This window comes from Zingiber officinale, chromosome 2B (genome assembly GCF_018446385.1).
Source record: "Zingiber officinale cultivar Zhangliang chromosome 2B, Zo_v1.1, whole genome shotgun sequence".
Lineage (NCBI taxonomy): Eukaryota > Viridiplantae > Streptophyta > Magnoliopsida > Zingiberales > Zingiberaceae > Zingiber > Zingiber officinale.
The window spans coordinates 65,580,913-65,589,415 of NC_055989.1; positions in this window are offsets into that span (position 1 = coordinate 65,580,913).

Below are 8,503 nucleotides of genomic sequence, written 5' to 3' on the forward strand. Positions count from 1 at the left end.
TAAATAATGTTAAGCATCGTTTGCGATCTAAGTCTAAACCATTAAGAACAGATAAGTTAAATTTAGAATCAATAATGTTAAGTTCCGTTTGCAATTCCGAATTTAATTTCTAAATAACACAATAGGTTATTAGGATAGGTTTGACACTTGTACAAAATTTTTGTACAGTGGAACCGGTACGATCTTCCTAGGACTAACCAACAGATGCATCATTCACTTGTTGAAAATTGTTTGTGTTTCATCCTCATTAGACGAAAATCTGTTGCTGCGGGTGAGGGTTATTCTCAATCCCCTTAGCCACCTATAGATTCTAGGCTTCCCAATGCATCATTACAACATAAATTTAACACCTATAAGTTCAAGCTTATTTCTACTTGATCCATAGATCAAAAGCTTTTTCATGACCATTGCTCCAATGTAGTGCGCGTTCTACACCACTATCATTTGGACAAGATAGTATATCTTGAGTGTGGGATCCATGAGGATTATGTATTCTAATTTGATAATAACCTCCATCCTCATGGTGACGAATACCAATATCAAACTCACGTTGCTAAACGCACTTTAGATTTTTCTCCTTCTATTTTACAGTCATTCTTAGAGTGTCGGTCGTCCACCGATACTTTTATTTTCTACCTTATATTGCCAGAGCTTCTACCTCCACCGTTTGATTATATTTCTCTTGATAGCATGCATCAACATTTTTATGGTCGGCCACGTCCTAATGGACCCCTAGCTTCCATCACCACATATTCTGCTATGAAGCTCTCTCAGCTGACTATGCCTTGTTTAAGGTCATAGTTAATTGCATTTTACCTATTGTTAGTTGAGCCCTAGCATCCATCAGACCCATGCATATACTCATATTATATGCTCTCAGCCAGTCCCTTGATGTCAACATTGCATTAAACATATTCCAATGCATCATTCATTTCACTCAACCAGCTCATGGGACGATACACATGTCATTTGTCCATATCATTACTGAGTGGTTGGGGTCTGTGGGGATCAATGTGACACGTCGTCGTCAGCTTTCAATGTCACGGAAGTATTCAAGGATCTCTACGCACTCCTTCTCCTTGGCTCACATTATGCCTGAGGGTGATCATCTTCAATGGGACGGGTAGCGGTTGAGGCAGCAGGCGGCCGAGGCTGCGGGAGCTGATGTTAAGACAAAGACTGGATCTGACATGTCTGAGTCCAAGGATGACGTCTGGGCTCAACTTCTTCAGTTTGAGGAGACCATGAAGACTCGATTTGAGGAGTTATGGTTGGAGCGGGATCTAGAGATGGCATAGATCCGTGGCCAGCTCACTACTCTTATGCGGGGGAAGGCTACTGTGTAGATGGGTATGGCCGACATTCGATCGGATATTGCCTCACTCCATGAGCTGGTTCGTTCCTGGATTGTCGGCCCATCATTTACACCTCCTCCTCTTGCTGGTGGTGACGCTACTGATGTTGACACCTCCGAAACGATCGTTCCTCCTATAGCTAGCGGTGATGCTGTTGGTGCTAATGACATTATGGAGTTTTATATACCCTTCACCGGAGACTAGAGGATATTTATAGTGTACTTGGATACTTTCTTTTGGGGCATGATTGTTTGTATGAACAATTTGACTTATCTATGGATTTTTGGAGGGGGTGCCCCTATTATATATATATATATATGTTTATATTTTTCTTATATTGCAAATTCTTAGGGGGCTACCCCTACTATATTTATGTTCCTTGTATTTTTTTAAAAGGAGCACACATGCTTTTGTGATATGGATTCTATGCATAGCTTTAGAAGGAGTTTTGCTTCTTTCTTTAGTTTGTATTCTTGTGTATCATCCTTTTTGATATTTGCCAAGGGGGAGAAAATATTGCATTTAAATTTCAAGCTATTGCAAAAGATTAATATCCTGCACGATATTGTTTATGCTTATGTTATGCTGGAAATTAATTTAAACTTAAATACATTATTAAACATTAAAACGGGGGAGACCATAAGGAAGAAATTGTTGGATCATAAACTTCGCTAGAGGGGGATGAATAGCGATCGTTGAAACTTAATCGAGTAAACAAAGGAAACAGAAAAATAAAAACAATACTAACACACCAAGTTTTTCCTTGGTTCGGAGCCTTCGTTGACTACTACTCCAAAGTCCGCACTCGTTAAGTGCTTTTGTTAGGAAATCCACTAATAGTTTATAAAAATAGTTACAAGATTATTACAAGTACTATAAAACTAAATTATCGATAATAAGGAAATTAAAACTGAGTCGCAGGTTGTCGGAGGTGCTTCGCAGCGTCGCAGGAGCGTCTTTGGAGCAGTGCACAATAGAGCAATCGTGATAGAAAGTTGTGTGTCATGCTTTTGCAGAAGACTTCTTATATAGGTAGCTCCGGGCACCTGGATTGTGACGTCGGCCTAGCCAATCAGCGCGCTCCACGTTTGGGACGAGATAAACTTTTGCATTCCGGGTGCCCGGAGTCGGGCACCCGGACTACTTTTTCTAGCAAAGCTTTTTCCTACAAGAAAAAGATTAGTCCGAGACAATAAACATTATAACACCCTGCATAACAAAAGTTAGCATAATTATAAAAATAGAGTAGTAATTAGATTTTGTCTCCTCGAGACTAGAATCTAGTCAAGATCTCAACTTAGATTTCTGAAATGGATTTAAGTTGGATCAATGACTACTGTTCCCTCAAACGGGGAACGTGTCCTCACCAAGTCACTCTCCTCTAGTGACTTATCTTAACTTACCATCTTGCCAGACAAGCCCGTCGACCTGTCTGGACTTCATGGCAGCTATCCGATCGGCCCGTTGACCTAGATGGACTTCCCTGCAACACTGAGTTAGCATAATAGATAAAATAGTAAAGTAAGACAGTGTTAACAGATTTCAAGATTCGTTGGTCCGGTTAACCGTGCGTGGTCGATCGGAAACCAGCAGGTCATATATAACCTAGGGTTACCTCCCCTAAGCCTACCCAGCTTCACTCACTAGGATTTCCATTGCCTAGCTTCACTCACCAAGACTTCCACCACCTAGCTTCACTCACTAGGGTCCGACTTCACTCACCAGGACTTCCACTGCCTAGCTTCACTCACCAGGGCCCGACTTCACTCACCAAAAGTTCCATCACCTAGCTTCACTCACTAGGGCCTGACTTCACTCATTAGGACTTCCACCACCTAGCTTCACTCACTAGGGCCCGACTTCACTCACTAGAACTTCCACTACCTAGCTTCACTCACTAGGATCCGGCTTCACTCACCAGGACTTCCACTTTACCTAACCTCCAGTTAGGACTAGTCACTTAGTAGACTTCTCACCTGCCTATACTTTGGTTAGGACTTATCTTTGATAGTTATCTAGTCCTGACTAGACTTCTCTCTTCCAAACATCAAGTCCTATTTGGATTAACCCTTGGTCAAATTGATCAAACTTAGGTATATTTTCAAACATCGAAACCCTAGAGGTCGATTGCACCAATAAAATTTTTGATGATTAACGATTATTTAAGTTTAGACTAATATATTGGATCTAATATGAGTTCGAGTTTGTAGGGCTAAGAAGGTTGAGGACCGGATTCGTAGCAAGAGAAACCCTTACAAGTCGGAAGACCGGATGCAAGGCAAAAGAAGTCCAAGGAGGTCAGGGGACCAGATCTTTAGCACAGGAGAAGCCCTTGCAGGTCGGAAGATCAGATGTAAAGCAAAAGAAGTCCAAGGAGGTCGAAAAAAGATTCTTGGTGGGGTAATTGATAATCATCACAAGCAAAGCGTGTTAATCGATTAAGAAAAATGCTTAATCGATTAAGAGTGTGTTAAGCGATTAGGGCAATCGCTTAACAAACTTTCTGTTTGAAACATAAGATTTCCTAATCGATTACCATAATCGATTAGGGCACCGTAAACGATTGGATCAATTGCTTACGGTGCCTTTTTGCTTCGAACGGAATGCTTCTATTTGAAGCTTAAGTGATTAGCTCAGTCGCTTACGAGACATTTTGCTCGAAACAGAATAATCCTTAATCGACTAATCTAGTCGATTATCCTAATCTTAATCGATTAGGGTAGGTGATTTGGAGGAGTCGCGTAAATGAAACACGTACCAAATCGACTACTCTAATCAATTAATGTCGGGTAATCGATTAAGATCACTTCTTAATCAATTAAGACTCACAAAATGACAAGAAAAATGACTCTTTCTTGAAGGGTTTAAGAACGTTCACAGAGCTTGTTTTGAATAGATTGTTCCATTGCGATCAATTTTTCTCCATTGCTCAGCAGTGCTCAAGCTCTCACTAGTGCTACAATCTCAAGCCACTCAAAGAAGAAGATGTACTCAAAGCCCTAATTGTTGGAACCCCAAGGTGTTTTGATGTGATCAAACAAGCTAAGTTAGGTCCTGCGTTTGTTTAACCCTTGTGTCTAAGTGTGTAGGAGCTTAGGAACACAGGAAGTCGAGCGGAAGACGCGACTAGCGAGAAGGACGGCACGAGAGAGAGCCGACGGGCTCGGTGCGTCCGAGGGACGAGGTGACCGCGGAAGAGTACACTGGTGAACGAGAAGAACGTGTGCGACGTTCGAGGGACGAGAAACCAGGAAGGAAGGCTGCTCGAGGAGAAGGCCGGAACTTGGGTTCGGGTGAGCCCTATTCCGGATGGCCGAGATCACCCAAGCTAGCGGAGCCAGAGCGAACAAGACCCGGACCGAGACGAGCTGAACCGGAGGTGAAAAAGTCAACGTTGTTGACTTTGGGCTCCGGGGCGCCCGGAGCCCTCCGGGGCGCCCGAAACCCTTCCGGGCGCCCGGACCTGGATTTTGACCAGGATCGCGTTAAACGCGATCTGATCGTTGGGGGATAAAATTTTATCCTCCCCTGGGCGCCCGGAACCCATTCGGGGCGCCCCGACCAGTGCTATAAATATAGCACTGATCTGCACAGTTAGAACAACTTACTTGTAATCAATTTTCTCTGTGCTTTCAATTCTGTTTCTTTTATTTGTGCTGTCAATGCTGTAAAGAGCCTACTCCGCCCGAAGGAGATAAACAGATAGTGCGCTTACTTTCCTTGGATTAGCAATCCCCTGATTGTAAACCAAGTAAATCTCTTGTGTCTGCTCTTTTCTTTTAGTCTCTTAGTTTTATTATTACAAGTGTCTTTTAAATTAGTTGAATATCCGAGAAGGGTTTTTGATTTAATTTTTGTAGGGCAATTCACCCCTCCCCTCTTGCCGACCTCCAAAGGGACCTACAAGTGGTATCAGAGCAAGGCTCTTCAGGAGGACTAACCGCTAACTGAAGCAACGAGATGGCCGGACCAAGCATCGTTCCACCAAAATTCGAGGGGGACTTCGCAGACTGGAAGCGACGTATGGAGGTATTCCTAAGAACTGATTTTGAAATTTGGTTCATTATGAAATATGGTTTTGTAGCTCCAATGAATCAAGATGGAGAAGAAAAAGAAGAGAGCAACTGGACAAAGAAGGAGCAAAATGAGTTTGTAGCAAACAACCGTGCGGAATATCACCTGCTAAGCGTATTGCCACCTCAAGAGGTCAACCGCATCGGAAGCTATTCATCTGCCAAAGAACTCTGGGAGAAGTTCCTGGAACTCCACGAAGGCACGTCCGAAGCGAAGCTCACTAAAAGAGACATCCTCTGGAACAAGCTAATGAACATCCGACTGGACAAAGGTGAGAAGGTAGCTAGTCTACACGCAAAGGTAAAAGAACTGATCACTGGTCTCGAGAACCTCGGAGAAACGGTAACAAATCGGGAAACAATACGCTACGCACTCAACGCGTTTCCCAGAACATCAGATTGGACATCAATCGTCGACGCCTACTACATATCGAAAGACCTGGAGGTAAGTACTTTAGAAGAACTGTTCTCTACTCTTGAATTGCATGAAACCAGGTGTGCAGGTACAAAGGAATCAAGCCAGATGATTGCGCTAAACGCAACCAAAAGGGATGAACCCGAGTCAGACTCAGAGGATGATCAGGAAGCGTATATGGTAAGAAACTTTAAAAAGTTTTTTAGAGCTAATAAATTTAAAGAAATGCAGAATAAAAAGAATCTAAGAAATAGAAAAAAAGTGCGCTGCTACCAGTGTCAAAAGGAAGGACACTTAAGAGAGGATTGCCAGAACTAAAGAAAGACAAAATGAAGACACCCAAGAAACACAAGAACCTAAAAGCCACTTGGGATGACACTTCCTCATTTGAGTCCGAGATTCAAGAATATGCGGGGATTGCACTGATGGCAAGCTACGAAGGACAAAGTACATCAGAACCCAACATCGATGAAGGGGGGCGACCTTAGATGGAAGTAGCAAAGCAGGGGGAGATTCAGGCTTTAAGTCTGATATGGTAAGTGAGGTATGCCTCTTACCCCCTGATGAACTTTACTTTGGTATTAAGGCAATGGCTAAATCCATGTATAAATCAGAAAATAGAAATACCAAATTAGAAAATGAAATTCTAGAAACAAAAAGAATTTTGGCAAAATCATGTCTTATAGAGGATTTTGAAAAATTGAAAATTGAAAATGAAAAAATAAAAGAAGAAATAAAAATATTGAAAAAATCTAATGGTTCAAATATTTCTACTTTTAGAAATTATAGAGGTTTAAATTGGTATTATAGATTTCATCAAAGTCAAATTAGAAATATATCAAAAATCTATGTACCTAGGAAATACTTGGTTAATCCTGTAGGTAGGAACCTCTACTAGGTTCCAAAAACCTGTTTAATTTAAAATTAAAATCAGACTTAGCATTTTCAGCAATAAAATTAAACAACTAATTTCATTATGAGGCTTTGTCTAAGGAAGTGGTTGTTGCTCCAATAACCAAGAAGGCCTAGTGCCTCGCCATGACCTGGAAGCCAAGTATCGAAATGAAAAGTTTAATTGACTAACTGAAAAAGCATTAATTTAAATTACTTAATGCTTTAAAAGAGTTATTCAATTTATGTTAGAAAATATTTAATTTTTTTTAACTTGACTTAGAATTTTTTATGATAATATTGCCTTATAATTTTTCTTAAAATTGACTTAGAATTGTTTCTTATGAATATTAACTTAGAATTATTTTTAATTAGAAAATTTTTTTTTGGGGAATGTTGAAATAAGTTTCAAACTTAAAATTTTTTTATGACTGTTTTTATCTGAAAAATGTTTTACTTAAATTTTTCTTGAAAGAAAAAAAATTCTGAAAAGTGTCTTTACTTAGACATTTTTAAAAAAAAATTACTTAAAGTTTTTTTTTAATTTACCTTAGACTTGTTTATAACCCCAATTTTTATGTGATCAAAGGGGGAGAAGTATGTTAAGTCTAGGGGGAGGTAATATAATTTTTCAATTGAAAAATATTTGGACTTATTTGAATATAAATTATTTTTATTGCATATGATTACCCTAACTTAACTTGGGTTGCTCACATCAAAAAGGGGGAGATTGTTGGAACCCCAAGGTGTTTTGATGTGATCAAACAAACTAAGTTAGGTCCTGCGTTTGTTTAACCCTTGTGTCTAAGTGTGCAGGAGCTTAGGAACACAGGAAGTCGAGCGGAAGGCGTGGCTAGCGAGAAGGACGACACGGGAGAGAGCCGACGGACTCAGTGCGTCTGAGGGACGAGGTGACCGCGGAAGAGTACACCGGTGGACGAGAAGAACGTGCGTGACGTTCGAGGGACGAGAAACCGGGAAGGAAGGCTGCTCGAGGAGAAGGCCGGAACTTGGGTTCGGGTGAGCCCTATTCTGGATGGCCGAGAACACCCAAGCTAGCGGAGCCGGAGCGAACAAGACCCGGACCTAGACGAGCTGAACCGAAGGCGAAAAAGTCAACGTTGTTGACTTTGGGCTCCGGGGCGCCCGGAGCCCTCCGGGGTGCCCGGAACCCTTCCGGGCGCCCGGACCTGGATTTTGACCAGGATCGCGTCAAACGCGATCTGATCATTGGGGGATAAAATTTTATCCCCCCAGGGCGCCCGGAACCCATTCGAGGCGCCCCGACCAGTGCTATAAATATAGAACTGATCTGCATAGTCAGAACAACTTACTTGTAATCAATTTTCTCTGTACTTTCAATTCTGTTTCTTTTATTTGTGCTGTCAACGCTGTAAAGAGTCTACTCCGGCCGAAGAAGCTAAACAGATAGTGCGCTTACTTTCCTTGGATTAGCAATCCCCTGATTGCAAACCAAGTAAATCTCTTGTGTCTTCTCTTTTCTTTTAGTCTCTTAGTTTTATTATTACAAGTGTCTTTTAAATTAGTTGAATATCCGAGAAGGGTTTTTGGTTTAATTTTTGTAGGGCAATTCACCCCTCCCCTCTTGCCGGCCTCCAAAGGGACCTACACTAATCTCTTATCTTCTTCTTCCTTGTGAGGTGTTCTGTTGAGAGGAAGATTTGTAGATTATTGTGTAAGGTTTCTCCACCTTCAGTGTTGATCCAAGAAGGAGAAGTTTCATAGTACAAAATGTGACTGTGGTGTGG